Here is a 16624-nt window from a genome sequence, read left to right on the forward strand (position 1 = left end):
AGTCTTTCTCTGTTGCCCAAGTTGGATGGCAGTTGCATGATCTCGGCTCACTGTAACCTCCACCTCCTGGGTTCAAGTGATTCCCCTGTCTCAGCCTCCCCATTAGCTGGGATTACAGGTGCCTGCCACCATGCCTGGCTAACTTTTGTATTTTTAGTAGAGCTGGTGTTTCACCATGTTGGCCAGGCTGGTCTCGAACTGACCTGAAGTGATCTGTCCGCCTTGGCCTCTCAAAGTATTGAGATTTCAGGTATACTATATTATACGCTCACCACTTCTGTATTTTAACTTCTTGTGCTCTGTTGGAGCTTTCCAATAATATTGGAAACATGCTCATAATTCTCTTATCACCATACCAGCAAAACCATAGCCTACTCTTCACGCAACATCCACTGTTTATCTATTGCCCTAGTGTCCCTCTTTTTACAGACGACCTTGAAAGAGTTGCCTACATTTACTATCTCTACTTCCACACTTTTTCCACATTCTTCAACCCAATATTATATGGATTTTGCCTATACCAGCCTGGTAAATCTATTCTCATTCTGGTAATTAATGAGTTTCTCATTGCACACAGTATTAGTTAGGACATAGCTTCTGTTACTATAACTGAAACCCAGGATGAGAGTGGCTTAAACTACATGAATGTTGCTTTCTCTCTCATGTAACCATCAGGAGGAAGGTAGTGCAGGGCTAGTACAGAAACACTGCCCAATGAAGTATTCAGGAACCGAAGTTCCTTCTACCATCATACTCTGCTATCCCTAAAATATTACTCTACCTGTATGGTGAAAGATGACTCACCATGACATCCAGCCAGAGAGGAGGGGAAAAAGGGAAGGATAAGGAATGTCTTTTCCATTAGAGGTAACAACTCAGATACCACACACACCACTAACACCCCATTGGCTAAAACTTAGTCTTATGGCAAACCTGACTCTGCAATGGAAACGGGAAATGTAATCTCCATTCTGAGTGGCCACGTGACCTGCTCAAGATTCTGTTATTATGGAAGAAGGAGTGAAGAAATATTGGGGAACAAATAGTCTCTGCCATGCTAACCATATCATCTTAAAAAATCATCCTAGAACATGTGAGGTCAGAGGTTGGTTTCTAGAAGTAACCCTCTTCTCTGATCACCCCCAAATTGACTGTACCAGAGGTGACTTCTACTCCCAAATTTCTGCTGTGGATGCAGGATCCTTTCTCAAGCTTGCAACATAGAGTAGGTAGCAAGGAATAGGGAAGGCTCTATGAGATCAACATTCTTGCCTAGCATGTGTATTACTACATCTCTGGAACCAGGCAAAGATATGTTAGTTCCTTAAGATATGTTAGTTCCTTCATTACCCTGTATCAGAACTCAATCTCATCCTAAACTACTCTGTAAATCGTAGTTTTTAGCTAGATGATCAGCTGCATGAATGAATCAGTAGGTAGAGAAGTGGATATAGAATCAAGTTGGTCTCATGCTTGGATGTTTTCCTGGTGAGTCATCCCTTCTGGGAGAAGCTTTCCTTGTACCACAGGATGTCTTTTGGTTTTTCTGAATGATCTCTAAGCCAGTAGTTTCCAATGACTACACATCAGAATAATCAGGGGCACTTATTTAAATTACAGATACTTAGACTGCTTCTGGAAAGTCTTTTGTTTGAAAGCCACTTATCTAATTAGTGAGCAAGAGCCTCCAGGTAGTCATAAGGTTTGGCAGTTCATCCAAAATAAAGAGTAATGCTGTTGATATAAATAGGACAGGTCACTTTAAAAAGTCCAAATTGTTAGTCACAAATGAATGGCGTAGATGTGTGGATGGGGGAGAGGGCTGAGATGGGCTTGTCCTTTACAACATCCCATAGTTTTAAAGGAAGTTAATTTCTCAGTACAAAAGTGGCCTCTACTACTTCCCTGTCCTCTCGATTTTGAAACAAGGACAATTACAAAAATCTCTATGTGTCCTTAATATAGAGGGGTACCAGTTGGGGATGAAAAGAGTCTAGGACTTTGGATGCCTTGTCTGAGTCATCCACATTCTGGTTCAGCTGGTACTTTGTCCAACAATTCATCCTCCTGTTTCTTGTGGGTTGAACAGATATGGGGCTGTCCTAGTTTGCTCTTGGGTGGCCAGGAAAAGAGTATATGATTATATAATTAAGTTATTCACAGAGGTCAAGAGACATTATCAATTATTCTTATTACCCCAACCACATCTAAAAAGTCATTTTTCAGGCACTGTCCTTGTGGACTCAGTCTAGGATTTATGCTCTGGGGAGGTCCAGATTCATGACTACCTGAGCTTCTTTGAATTGACAGAAGATATAAGGAAAGAGTGGGAAGAAGTAGTTGTCTCCTATCACCTCAGTGCTATGGTCAAGAAGATCTTGGCAAAGTCTGAACTCCCAGTTGTTAATGTTCTTGTCCTTGTTCTTGCTGTTGTGTTATTGACCTCCTCTTTCTCCTCTTTCTTCTTAATACATTTTGGACCACATTTGTTTTTATATTTGTAGTTTACAAAAGTATCATCTACAAGTTAAATAATCAATACTCTCTTTTTCCTGAGGCCTAGATGGAGATTGTGACCTCAGTATAGTCCTCCATTTTTGGTGGCTAGTGGCATTTCCTGGCAGTAAGTTAAATCTCCCAGATAGGGCATACATACAAATGCCAGGTGAGGTTGTCCAAAAGGTGAAGCTGGCAGCAGATACACTCCTATGAGTTTAACCAGTTCAAACCATGATCATTTCTAAATGGACTTCTTATAACTGTCACAACTGTATGGGCTTTCCAACACAGCCTTAAGACAACAGCAACAATTTGGAGACTGATGGACAGAATCTTTCTACAGGTGAAATTGGCAATATCATACTTGAACAAGGACAACATGTATTCCCTCTATGTAACCAGGAAGCTTACATCATTCTCTTAGCAAACATTGTCGGGTTATACATATGAGACTGATTGCCAATGCCATTTTCCAAGAATTATAATGGCATCATAGGAGCAGGGGTGACTGATAGGTTAGATCCTGTCAATTTCCCAATTAAAATCCTCCCATACGCAAATCATTTTGACTGAGTTCCATAACACCCATTCCCAATCCTTGTGTGTGCCCTCATTATAGAAAATCTAAATACAAATATTCCAAGGCTTTCTTGGAGTTAGAGGTGTCCACGTAACACGACTGTAGCCAATGACATAAGCTTCAGTCTGCTGGGGGATCCTGGGGAAACTTTTGCTTTCTTCAGAGCAGACAATTTCTTTTTCTAACTTCTTTGAATATGAACATGCCTGGAGTCATGGTGGCCATCTGATCACTATGAAGTAACAAGCATGGGGGTGAAAAGCCAACATAATTAGGATGATGAATATAAAGATAGAACCTGGGCTCCAAGAGCATTGCTGGGCCACTGAAGCAAAACCAGCAACTGCTTGTGTTTAGACTTACTACATTTAAGAAAAACATATATTATTAATAGATTGTCTGCTACTTGCAGCAAAAGCATTCCTAACCAGTAATCCTTATATGCTACCCTGGGCCATCAGGCTAAGGGCCACAGTGCTTAGCATGATAAATAAAGCAGTACATGATCTAGCCACTGCCTATCTCTTCAGCCTTCTCTCTCATATTTGTCCTTGCACTATAGGCCATGGTAATAAAGAGCTACTTTTGTTGCCCTAAGTTCACCATGCTGTCTCATGCCTTCTAGCCTATTCTATGCTGGCAGAATATAGGCAAGAACTGTCTTCCTCATCTGGGGATCTCTAAAATGTAGCACAGCAACATATAATAAAGGAACTATACCAAATGCTGTTACCTGACTCTCTTTTGATAACAAACTAATTACTTAATGACACATGCATTTTATGAATCATTTATTTAATGTTTCAGCATCTCTTAATGTATGCAAAAGAGTGTGCCAGGCTTGGGTACTGACAAAAGATCTCTAAAGGCACAATGTTACGTTAATAAATCATTCTTCTTTCAGAATAATACACCTAGTATGATCCCATTAATGTTAAAAACAAAACCCAATATGTTTATCCATGTGTATGTGTGTGTGTGTGTGTGTGTGTGTGTGTGTATATATATATATATATATGAGAATGAGTCTTGGAAACATAGATATCAAAATGTTAACAGTGGTACTTCTTAGGAAGGACAAAGCCTGGGGGGGTTTTACAGCATGATTGTGTTCACATGAAACATCTAAAATTAAAAGTATAAAATGTAAAAGGCAGGAGAAAGAACATGGGAAATGAAATCAACAGATTTCAATTTAAGTCCCTGCTCTGCCACTAACCAGTTACGTGGCCTTGAGCAATATGTTTTACCTCTCTGAGTCTCAGTTTTTCATCTGTGAAATTGTGGTCCATTCACGTTTTTTATTCATTTACTTATTTGTTGAGCACCTACTTAAGTGCCAAGCACTATTCTAGGCACTGTGGTTTTAGTCATAAGCATATAGATCCCTGTCCTTGTGGAGTTACAGTTCAGTGGGAAAGGTAGACATTAAACAAATAGTCACAAAACTTGATGTAAAATTGGATCTGTGAAAGTGTGGAAGGGGAAATCCATAGGGTCATGACACCCTGTAACAGGAGAACATGATCGAATCAGGAAGGTCAGGGAAGGCTGCTCTCGGAACAGGGTGATAACTAGGTGAGAGTGATAGGCTTGAGACAAAGGAATAAGGGCGGTCCAGAAAGAAGGAACAGCATGTAAACAGGATGTATATTGGTAAGAACATGACTGATTTAAGATTCTAAAATAAAGCTAGTTTGATTGTGGGCCGGGGGGTGGGTATGTGTATTTGAAGCAGGGGCAATACTGGTATGAAAGGAGACTGGGGAAGGAGGTTAGGGTCAGACCATGTACAGGTCATGAAAGAGAGTTTAGTTTTTATTCTACCAGTAAGAGCAATGTGATGCCATTGTAAGTCTTAAGTGAGGTGATAACATTATCAAATCTGAGTTTGGAAAAAGTTAACTCTGACTGCTGTGAAAGATGACGTGGGCTTGGATCACAATGGTAATAATGGAGGTGGGGGAAAAGTGTGTTATCTCAAGAGAAATATTCATGAGCTAGAATCAACAAAACTTGTTGATGGATGGGATATGTTGGCAGGGGTATGAGGAAGGGAGAAAGAGCTTAGAGTGAGGAGGGCTCCTAGGTTTCTGCCTCAACTAACTCAGGTGGTGGGATCATTTCTTGAGATTGAGAACACTGAAAAAGGATTCAGCTTTGAGGAGAAACTCGTGGGTTGAGTTTTGGTCCTATTTAGTTTAAGGTGTTTAGAGGTTTCCCTTATCTCTCTCACCTCCTCCACCTCCCTTATTCATACTACAACATCAGCGAGGTCTTCTCTCTCTATCCTATCTACAATTTCCACAGCACTCCAACATTTCATATCCTCTCCTCTCTGCTTTATTTTTCACCTTAGTTCTTCACATTATCTAGATATTTTCCATTTTTTTCTTCTTTATTGTGTTTCCCCCACCAGAATGTAAGCTCCATGAGAAAGTGATTCTTGTCTATTTTTATACTGCTGTAATCTTCAACATCTTGAATCATGCTTTTTATATAGTAGGTGCTCAATGAATATTTGTTGAATAAATGAACAAATAAATTCAAGAACAAAAATTAAGTAAGCAATTGGATATCGTGGTCTGGAATGTTCAGAAAAGTCTGGTCTAGATATAGATGTTTGTCATTCATTTGAGCATAGGTACTAACTGTAGCTGTGGCTGTGGATGAGAGTACAGAGGGAGATGGAGTGAAATGAGGAAAGAGAGTAAAACAGTACCTGCCTCAGAGGATTACAAGATAATGAAAGTCAAGTATTTAGCATTATGCCTGGCACCTGGTGGGCAGTCCAGGAATGTTAGCACTTCTTAGTGTTTAGATTACAGACCTATGGGACTAGAAACCAGCAGACTGAGTGAATGACAGGATGTGGCCTCTAACTAAGACTCTCATCTACCTTTGTTAGGTGGGAGCCAAAGGAGCACTGGATGGAATAGAACCTGTTACTTGCTTTGCTGTATGAGCACATCAAGTTACCTAACTGTGGTTAGCCTCAGAGTCCTCACTTGTAATTCAGGGTTGATGGCAACACTGTCCTCACAGAACTGAGAGAAAGTGCTTGATACCAAGTCAATTCTCAATCTTCAACCCCTCACCCAGTGTCGGGCACATAGTCAAGGCTCAATGCATTGGTTGTTTGTTACTGGAAAGTGTACCAAACTTGGGGCCAGAAGATATTTACAAGCTTTTTGATTTTGCCCAAATGTCATACTCTTAGAGGATCAGCATATCTCTCACTGGACTGTATTGAGTATCAAATGGGAATGTATTTTTTTTTAAGATTATTTATTTATATGTTATCTCATTCCCAAATGGATTTGTGGTGGTTCAAAGAAATATATCATCTTCAACAGGAGGGGGAAAATAACCAGATGGCAAAGCAGAGACAGAGATAAAACAAGGATGGGGAAGTAAGATGGCATCAGAGCTAAGAACAGTACATAAAGCCTATGCCAGGGTAGTTCAAGTCTAATAAAAAATAATGGGGCTGGGCGTGGTGGCTCACTCCTGTAATCCCAGTACTTTGGGATGCCGACGTGGATGGATCACAAGGTCAAGAGATGGAGACCATCTCGGCCAACATGATAAAACTGCATCTCTACTAAAAATACAAAAATTAGCTGGATGTGGTGATGTGCGCCTGTAGTCCCAGCTACTAGGAAGGCTGAGGCAGGAGAATCTCTTGAACCGGGGAGGTGGAGGTTACAGTGAGCCAAGATCACACCACTGCACTCCAGCTTGGCAACAGAGCAAGATAAGCCGGGTGTGGTGGCTCACACCTGTAATCCCAGCACCTTGGGAGACTGAGGCAAGTGTATCACCTGAGGTCAGGTGTTCAAGACCAGACTGGCCAACATGGTGAAACACCATCTCTACTAAAAATACAAAATTAGATGGGCATAGTGGTGCATGCCTGTAATCCCAGTTACTCAGGAGGCTGAGGCAGAAGAGTCACTTGAACTTGGGAGATGAGGTTGCAGTGAGCTGAGATCATACCACTGCACTCCAGCCTGGGCAAAAAGAGAAAATCTGTCTCAAAATAATAATAATAATGTAACTAGCTACAACGCATGGCAGTGGCTACTCCCTCCTGTTTTTCTCTGCTTCACCTAGCATACACTCACTGACAGACTCAGCTGGTATTTAAAACAACACCAGCACCAACCCCGACCCGACTTCTCAACAAGATCACCTTCTTGGCAGAAGGATGGGGCTGCTCTTCCTTTACTGTTCTTTCCCCAGTGGTTCCTTCAGCTGTTCCCAGCAGATCTCAATGGCTCTTTTCCTTTTCTAGGTGTCTAGAATGTTCCTTTAAAATCTTCTCATAGGTAATCCACATGACTGCTCTAGAGAATGATAGACTTGCATGCCCTGTCTTAGTCCATTCAGGGTGATAAATAAAATACCATAGACTGGGTAGCTTATAAACAACAGAAATTTATTGCTCATAGTTCCGGAGGCTAGCAAGTCCAAGATCAAGAAGCCAGCATATTTAGTGTCTGGTGAGGGTCCATTTTCTAACTCACAGATAGCTGTCTTTTCACACTACCTAACATGGCAGCAGGGGCAAGGAATCTATCTTGGTTCTTTTTTATAAAGGCACTAATCTTATTCATGAGGGTTCTCCCCTTATAACCTAATCATCTCCCAAAGGCTCCACTTCCTAATACCATCATCTTGGGGGTTAGGATATCAACATGTGAGATAAGGTAGACACAAATATTCAGACCATAGCATACCCCAAGTATTTCACTAGTCTGATGTGGCCTGAGAAAAAAGCCCTATCAAATATAGACCCATACCAGCTCAACTGTCAAGGGTTTCCCCCAAATCAGAAGGCTATTTGGTAAATCATATGGGTCTTATGCTTTTAGGGTTATGGTACATCTTAGATCAGAAATCCAAACTTTGAAGCACTCCAGAATTACCCCAGTATCTTCAAGGCAAAGATTCAAGAGGATCTTAACAATCTTTATCAAGCACCTACTGTGTACTAGTCACTAAACAGATAAGAGGGTCAGTAACAACACAATACTATTAATAGTAGTCCCTGACCTTTAATTGCTCACAATTTAAGGTGGGGACAAGAGGGCCATATAACAAAATGAGCTACAACTTATTGAATGCCTATTATGTGTCAGGCACTATTCTTTAGATGCATTACCTCATATAATTGTAAAAATAACTCTAGTAAGTAGACATTATTATTATTCTCATTATAAAGATCATGAAACTGAGGGCTGAAATGGTTAGTAAATTTACCTGAGGTCACACAGGTGGTGTTTCTATGTCTGCCCTCTTGAAAACACAGCTTGTGTTTTTAACCATTTGGCTACACAAGGAAGGTTGTGTCAAGTTCTTAACAGAGGTACTAAGTGTGTTTGGCACAAAAGAGAAGAAGAAATTGATTCTTTCTGGTGGCATATGGGTAGAGATGGTGGATATACCCCAAGGGTTGGGTTTGTTGGAGGAAGAATTTGACCTTAATTGATTGATTGGACTCTGCAAGAGGCAGATATGGAGAAGAGGACTCTGGGTGATCAGACTGTACCTGGAAAGGCACAAAGGCAGCAAAATGCAGGTGTATTTAGTGAAGTGGGTAAAGGGTGGGATAGGAGCCAATAATGTCAATGAGGTTGGAAAGGGTGACTGAAGCCAGATGTGGGGAGCGGGGATCTGTAGGGCCTTGCATGCCCCAAGTTAAGAAGATTTACCTTAACTGCTCAACTGCTCTAAGATTCAAAAAGGGCACTCAATTGGCATGCTGACTTGTATTTGACTAAGCCTCTCCTGACATCTGGACACATTCGGGTTGCTATGATCCAGTTGTCACTTGCTGGTCACCTATTTAAAGGCCTTTGCCCTTGGCAAGTGCCCTGTCATCCTTTAGGAACCAGCTTGTGCCCCCAGTGGGAAGTAGAGCTGCTCACACACTGACAGTTAGTCTCAGTTCCTTTTGGAATATGTCCTGACCACAGGGCACTCTAATTGCCTGGCACTTGCCTGGTTTCACCACTTGACCTCTCGAAGGCAGGGCATGTAGTGCGTCATCTCTGCATCCCTGGGGCCCAGCATACCACAGGTCTCAATATTCTGTTACAAAAGGAAGGAAAGGGATGGGAGATGCCCACTCTCACCCTGATGACCTCCTTAGCATGACTCAAACCGTTGAATATCACAAAAGAGGAACATAATAATTCTTCCTCCTCTGCATCTTTTGTGTTTTGCAGCTAACAATATCCACAATAATAAAACCCACTTCATCTTGATGAATAGTTCTACAAATCCATTGGGCTAGATGGTTGGTGTTTGGGGGGACACAGTACTGATCTTAATAGGCTCTGGGGCCAGATGCATACCAGGCTGTGCAAAACAATAAGACTCCTCTTTGTTGTTGTCCTGCCATCACTGCCCAGTTGATTCATCTTAGACATCTTGGCCTTGCCATGTTTATTTTTCATTCTTCGCCAGGCAGCCAAGTGCTTCTCATTGTACAATGGTTGTCTGAATGTCAGTGGGCAGATGGGTACATGGCTTCTTTCGCACACTTGTTCTGGCAGTACAAAGGGAATTGATGATGACTCATCCATACCTTTCTTGACTCTCCTTCCTGGCTTTCCATTGCTTAGAAACAAGGCCCAGGAAAATGTGGCTAGAGTGAGAAGAGGCTCTGCGTCCCTCTCCTTCCTCTATTCTCTATTATAAAGGCTGTGGTGGAGAGGCTGGGTGCAAAGTAGGACATAAGGTGAATAGAGACAGTCCAGTAGTTCATGGATTTCAGTAGGCCATGTCCTCCTTGAGTCCTCAGAGGAAATTTGCCAAGCCCAAATTATTCCCCCTATTTTGGACAAGAGGAAACAGATTCAGAAAATGTAAAGTCATCAGTTAGTAATGAGGGACTTAGGAACTGAACTCATGCTAACTACTCCAGAGCTGTGCTCTTAACCCCCATGCACTTTCTTGGCTATGGAGAAATTCTCTCATTTGATCTCTACACTATTCTGAGGTGTGGATACTGACAAGGAAACTGAGGCTCAGTTTCCCTCTTACCAACCTGACTATGCAAGGAGAATGGTCTAGAAAACATAATAAACTGAGTTATACCCCAATTCTATTCTTAGTTATTGCTGGCCCTCTTTTCCTGGCCAGCCTCCCCTGCCAACCTACTTATCAAGCTTCTATGACTGCCCAAGTGCCATAGTAGATGGGTGACAGAGTGTGGTGAAAGGTTATGGTCTTGTTTTCATTATATTTTCTCAAAATGAAAGTGGCTTCTTGCCCCTGACAATTCAAGCAATGTACTGTGTTGTAAACAAATAAAAATGACAGAACTATAAAAAAAGATAATAAAAATCACTCCCAAGCTTACCACTGATGACCACTGTCAATATTTTTGGCTATACCCTTGCAAACATCTTTAAAAATACAAACACTTATTGTAAAAAATGAGATTATACTATTTATAATATTTTGTAATCTGCCTAAAAAATATTTCACAATATGGCTGGGCGTGGTGGCTCATCACTGTAATCCCAGCACTTTGGGAGGTTGAGGCAGGAGGATGTTTGGAAGCCAGGAGTTTGAAAATAGCCTGAACCAGAAAGTGAGACCCCCATCTCAACAAAAAAATAAAATAAAATAAATTAGCTGGGCATGGTGGAATGTGCCTGTAGTTTCAGCTACTGAGGAGGCTGAGGTAGGAGGAATGCTTGAGTCCAGGCGTTTGAGGCTGCAGTGAGCCATGATTGCATCACTGTGCTCCAGCCTGGTCAACAGAGCGAGACCCTGTCTCTAAAAAGAATTTCACAATACATGTATTATCTCATTTATTCCTTATAATAACCCTGTGTTATGAGTATGATTATCCCCATATTAACTCCAAGGAAGTTAAGGCCTAGAGAGGTCCAACAACTTGACTGAGGCCATGCAACTACTACCTGATAGATCCAGAATCTGAACCAGTATCTGTCTCCTCTTAAAACCCATGCCTTTCTAAACAGCCTTTCTTATTCATTCCAAAGCAATATTAGGACACATTATAATACTTAAATGATGAAAACAGTGTGGTGCTCATGCCAGAATCAACAGACTCCCATTCATTTGTATTCAACAGATGGTAATTGCGCATCTACTAGATGCCAGGCCCTGTTTCAGACACTAGAGAGAGAGAGAATAGTAAACAAGACTGTTTTAACCTCATAGAGTTCATATTTGGCTGAGGAAGGCAGGTAAACAAATAATTAATGGGAAGTAATAAGTGCTATGAAGCAATGTAAATTTAAGAGAACAGACATTGACAAAAAGGGCTATTTTGTTCCTTCCAAGAATGAAGTCCTCTTTGAGGAGGTGATATCAAAGCAGTAAGCTGAATGAAGTGAGGGGGCAAGCAATGTAACTACCTGGGTAAGAGTATTCCAAGAAGATGGAATAGCGAGTGCAAAGATCCTGAGGCAGAAGCATGCTTGGAGTGTTTGAGGACCTGCAAAGAAGTCGGTGTCCCTGGAATGCTGCTTGCATGGGAAAGAGCAGTAAGAGGTATGTGGTGGTAGAGAGACAGGCAAGGAATCAGGTCATGCAAGACCCTGCAGGCTATATTAGGCCTTCTGATTTGATTCCAAGTATATGCTAGTGTAGGGTTTTGAGCAGAGGAATGACATGACCTGATTTTTTTCTGTGAGAAGTTCACTCTCACTGCAGACTAGAGAGGGTAAGAATAGAAGCCAAGAGGCAAGTAATGAGGTGTGCAATGTGCGGACAAGCTTAGGGAAAACACTTAGGGAAAAGATGATCCTAGATTTAACAAATGACTGAGTCTTATAAAGCTGGGTTATGGAAATAAATGCAATATGGCTGCTGCCCCTGTGAGTTCATAGTGGAGGAGATAGACTAATGATTCCATGTGAGGCAGCCATGGCAGAGGACTTTAACATGAGCTCTGGAGACTGGAGGAGAGAATGGTTCATTATGCCTGGGGTCTGGGGTGAGGGAAGGCTTCACAAACGGGGCTTGACTTAGGTAGAATTCTGAAAACTAAACAGAAGATAGGCAGGAAAAAAAGAGAGAGGGTGGAGTGGAGTTGGACATTCCAGGCAGAGGGGACTGCTTTAGTAAAGGCTCAGAGGGAAGCACTTTGGGCTGCTTTCAAGAAATGCCCAATCATTAGTTTATGCCAGATGTGCTTAAAATTGACTATAAGCAAACAAATCAAGGCAGCAAATACAGCTGAGCTTATTGTAGATTCCTGTTCAGCAACTTTAAATATGTTAGAACATTTTAAATTATAGACAACCATCTAGTGCATGGTTTGGCCAAATTTTCCTCTAAGGGGCTAGATAACAAATATCTTAGCCTTTGTAGGTCACATGGTCTCTTCTGCAACTACTCAACACTGCCATTGTAGTGTGAAAGCAATCATGGAAAATAGGTAACAAATGGGCATGACTGTGTTTCAATAAAACTTTATTTATAAAACTAGGCAATGGGCTAGATTTGGCCCATGGTTTGGCAGACCCTGAACTACTGTCTCAATCTCCCAGTTCTGTGCTCAAAACCGCCTAATGTTTAGCTCACAGATGCTTGTTGATGGCACCAGTCACCTGACCTACAGCCATTCATTCTGGGTAGCTCACAGGTCTCAATCCTTTCTGGAGATTACTGACAGCACTAAATCAGTTTTAAAGTAAAAGATGGAAATGTCAGGACTTTATGCCAAAAGGATGTTAATGCTTGTAAAAGGAGACTAGGCTAGGGTGCTAGACTTAACAAGCATATTGGAACTAAGGTAGCAATTATAATGTAGATGAATCTGAAGATAAAAGATATATACTTCTGCTTTTATTTAATCTAGAATCCATATATAGCCCTGATAATGTCTGTCAATCTCTCTTCTCCAATTTTAAAGTTACAGTATAATTTCAAATAAATGTCATTATACTGCATTATTAAAATAGGATCACTGCAATAACTATGTATATATATATATATGTATATATATATATATAATTTTCTAACTATTAAGGAACACAAAGGAAAAGAAATATTCATAATGCCATGTCAATGATTTCAGGACACTAATCTCTGCAATTCTTAACATGATTATAACAAGACTCAATTCTGACCACAAAAAAAGGTGGGCTCTGCAAAGGCCAGCTCCTGCTCTTGAAATGGACCATTAGCTTCATACTGGGCTATGTATTGATTAGTTGCCATGGTTTATTTGTCATTTCCCTCTTAATTTCATCCTAGAGCATCACCCTTGGCTAAATGTCTTGAATGGCATCACTGAATCAGACATGCTGTCAGTTCCAACATTTCTAGGAACTTGATGCTCAGAACAAGGGATTTGACTTTTCTCACATTGGCCATCTTGATGATCTATGACTTTGCATTGGAGACATCTTCCCCACTGTCTTTCTGTAATTTCTCTTGGAGGAAAGACAATAGATTTTTAGGAAATCTGACAGGCTTCATTTAGGGCAGGATGACAACTTTCAACAAGGACAAATCTCCCAACTGTCATCATCATCATCATCATCATCATCATCATCATCATCATCATCACTCACACTTCCTTACTGTGTGCCAGGCACTGCACATGCATCTTTACATCTTTTAATTCATTAAAGCCTCATAACAACACATAAGGTATTAAACTCATTGTACTGGGGTGTGTAGAGGTTATGTAATTTGCCCAAGGTCTTTTGGCTAGAAAGTGACCAAACCGGTACCCAAGGCCAAAAAGTCAGGCTCGAGCCCATGTACTTCATGCAGCATTGACTTTTGGTTGAGTTTCAGAAGAAATACATCTTAGTTTTGACTTATTAACCAAACTTCGATTGAAAGTACTATTATTTCATTCCTTGTTATCGCTTGAAGTTTTTTCATAGAGTTAAACTCAGTTCACAGGCAAAAAGCAGCTTTCCTTTATTTTATCCTCTTAGGAAGAAGTATTCCATCTTCATAAAATAAGGTCATTTCAAGATATGTGAAACTTGCCCTAGTTTTAAAGGCCTTATTTCTCATATAATACTTCTCATCATTTTCATGTAATTTCTCTCAATTGATGCAGACAGCAAGTAAGTGAGGTAACTGAGACACAAAGTCATTGAATAACTTGACAATAATCATTACCCATAAGTAACAAAGCCACACTTTTCCTTCTTCGTGTTTCCCTCTTTGGGCACAAGTTGGTTTAGAATGGACCACAAGTGGCCTGTTCAAGTGATTGGACTTGATTGGGTTTCACTACATTTGTGAAAATTTCATCATTAGTATCTCTGGCAAGGTTATAGTTTTAAATGTGCCAAATTATTCCAAATTACTTTAGAATCCATTTATTCCTTATGCTTTTGTGCATAGAAAGGATCATGCACATTGGAACCTGGTCATCTAGGAGATCACACTTTGTATTTTCCATTTACCATGAAAAAGCCATGCTTTCTCCATTATTCTCTTCATTTCATTTTTTTTTTTTTAACTTTTCCAACTGAAGAGCAAGATATCCTTTTGGTCTTATTTCCCAACTCATACTCCTTATATACTTCAGAAGTCAATCATTTGTTTACATAAACACAAATGAATAATGCATTAAAAAGTGATAAAGAGTTTCACTTCTAAAATGGCTGTATGAATTGTACTGTGGACATACGTTACAATTAGTGAAAATTGTTCTTAAAAAATTAGTCATTCAAAGTCTCTAAAAATTACCTTAAGGACATCCCTTAAGTGAAACATTTATTCAAGAAAACCCAATAAATCTCAGCAAGAGCAGCAAGAGTCTGTGGTATTTCAGTCATGACTAGCTCCCTTTTACCTGCCCCTCACTAAGCTCAGTTTAGTGGAAGTTCCACTCTGAGTGGGTGTGGTCAGGAAGATGGGGTTTCCTCTCCCCTCATATCTCAGTCAAGAAATATGGCATCCCATGAGGAGGATCTGGCTAGCAGCATTTCTCATTCTCTCCAACTCCAAATGATTGAGGCTGGATTCCTGATTAATGCAGCTGAGAGGCAGGGTATTCCCTACCTCCACTCAGACCTTGTATATATACTAGGCTTGTCTCTATAGGCCAGGCGCAACAGCCCAAGAATACTGGGGCCCTGATGACTCTCACTGCGGCTAGTTTGTAGAGCAGAGGTTTCATACTGGGAGAAGCAACCCAGCAAGGCCAGAGATTCCCAATGCTCAAAGCAGTGGCTCAGAAATTTTGCCCAGGGGCAGAGTCAATGCATAAGAACAGATATAGCTGAAGTTGTCCTAAAAAAAACCTGGCTTTGTTTGACAGAGTATGTATAAGTTCGAACCTAAGGATGCTCTGGAAAATGATGGAGATTTTGATGGTGAGCAATTAAGAAGAGGTTGATAGCTCTATAAGAGCACAAGGCTTAAGCATAGACTATCTCATTTATCAGAGAGAACAAGGGAAAGATCCAGCTAAGAGGAGTCTTCTTGGGGTTAGAACAAATCTCAAAGAATCATGTCATAAAGCTACCCCTGCTTAAATGTAATGGGATCAAACTGTAGAGCAACTTATATTCCCAAAATTATTGAAGAATAATTGAGCAATCAGCCAGAAATTTATTTAGTTTAATAGAAGGAGGCAGAGAGCTTAGTGGAAGTAAAAAGACAAACAGCCATGCTGAAACCACTATCGTCTCAGGGTGATGGTGCTCATGCTCACAGCTGTACCATCTTAGGAGTAACATCAGAGGATTTGATTGCATCGTATGTGACTTCTATAACAATAAAGTTATTATTTTTAAAAGTAATAAAAATAAGAGCAAAGTGAACATTTCCATTTTCCTCTCCTTAAAAGTCACTTGAGAAGAACATGGGCCTGCAATTCTTCTTTTATGTTTGGGTTTATTTATTTTCCATTTGCCACAGAAGTCATAGTGCGTGTCAAAAGAAAAGTAGATCTTGAGACAATTTTGGCAATTTGTTCTCCTTCCCAGTGTACTTTGCAGCACAGTTACTTAGACATCAGCACTCAAATAGCAGCAACATCAAACAGGGAAATGCAAGGTAGGTTGGGTGCATCTGCTAGTCTAATGAGGTTTATTTGCTCACTCTATATATGGGAGAGTTTTAATGCTTGGTTCCTGGCTGCCTTGATGTCTTTTCTATGTCTATTTGAGATTATCAGATTATATATCACCTCTTCAAATTTATATAAGTAAAGGAGAGCAAGCAACAAGCATCATGTTTTCTGCAAAATCACTTTCTTTGGGAGCCATTCATACCAGGATGATCCAGAGGGACCTCAAATTTGACATGTCCAAAATTAATTTCATCATTCCCCTCCTGCCTCTGCTACCTCTGCTCCTTCTGTATCTCCAATCTTGGCAGGACACAAACTAGAAAACTGGAAGTCATCATAAACTCCTCCCTCTGCCTTTGCCACACAACCAATCAATCAACTCATCCGCCTACCTCCCAAGCAGCTCTATGTCTGTCTTTTATTTTTTGCTGCTCTTACTGGGCTAGCTCAGACCATCATCATTTCTCCCTTGAACTGTAATAGCCTGGCACCCTCCTGGCTTATAC

The sequence above is a fragment of the Saimiri boliviensis genome, chromosome X, assembly GCF_048565385.1.
Source record: "Saimiri boliviensis isolate mSaiBol1 chromosome X, mSaiBol1.pri, whole genome shotgun sequence".
NCBI classification, from domain to species: Eukaryota; Metazoa; Chordata; class Mammalia; order Primates; family Cebidae; genus Saimiri; species Saimiri boliviensis.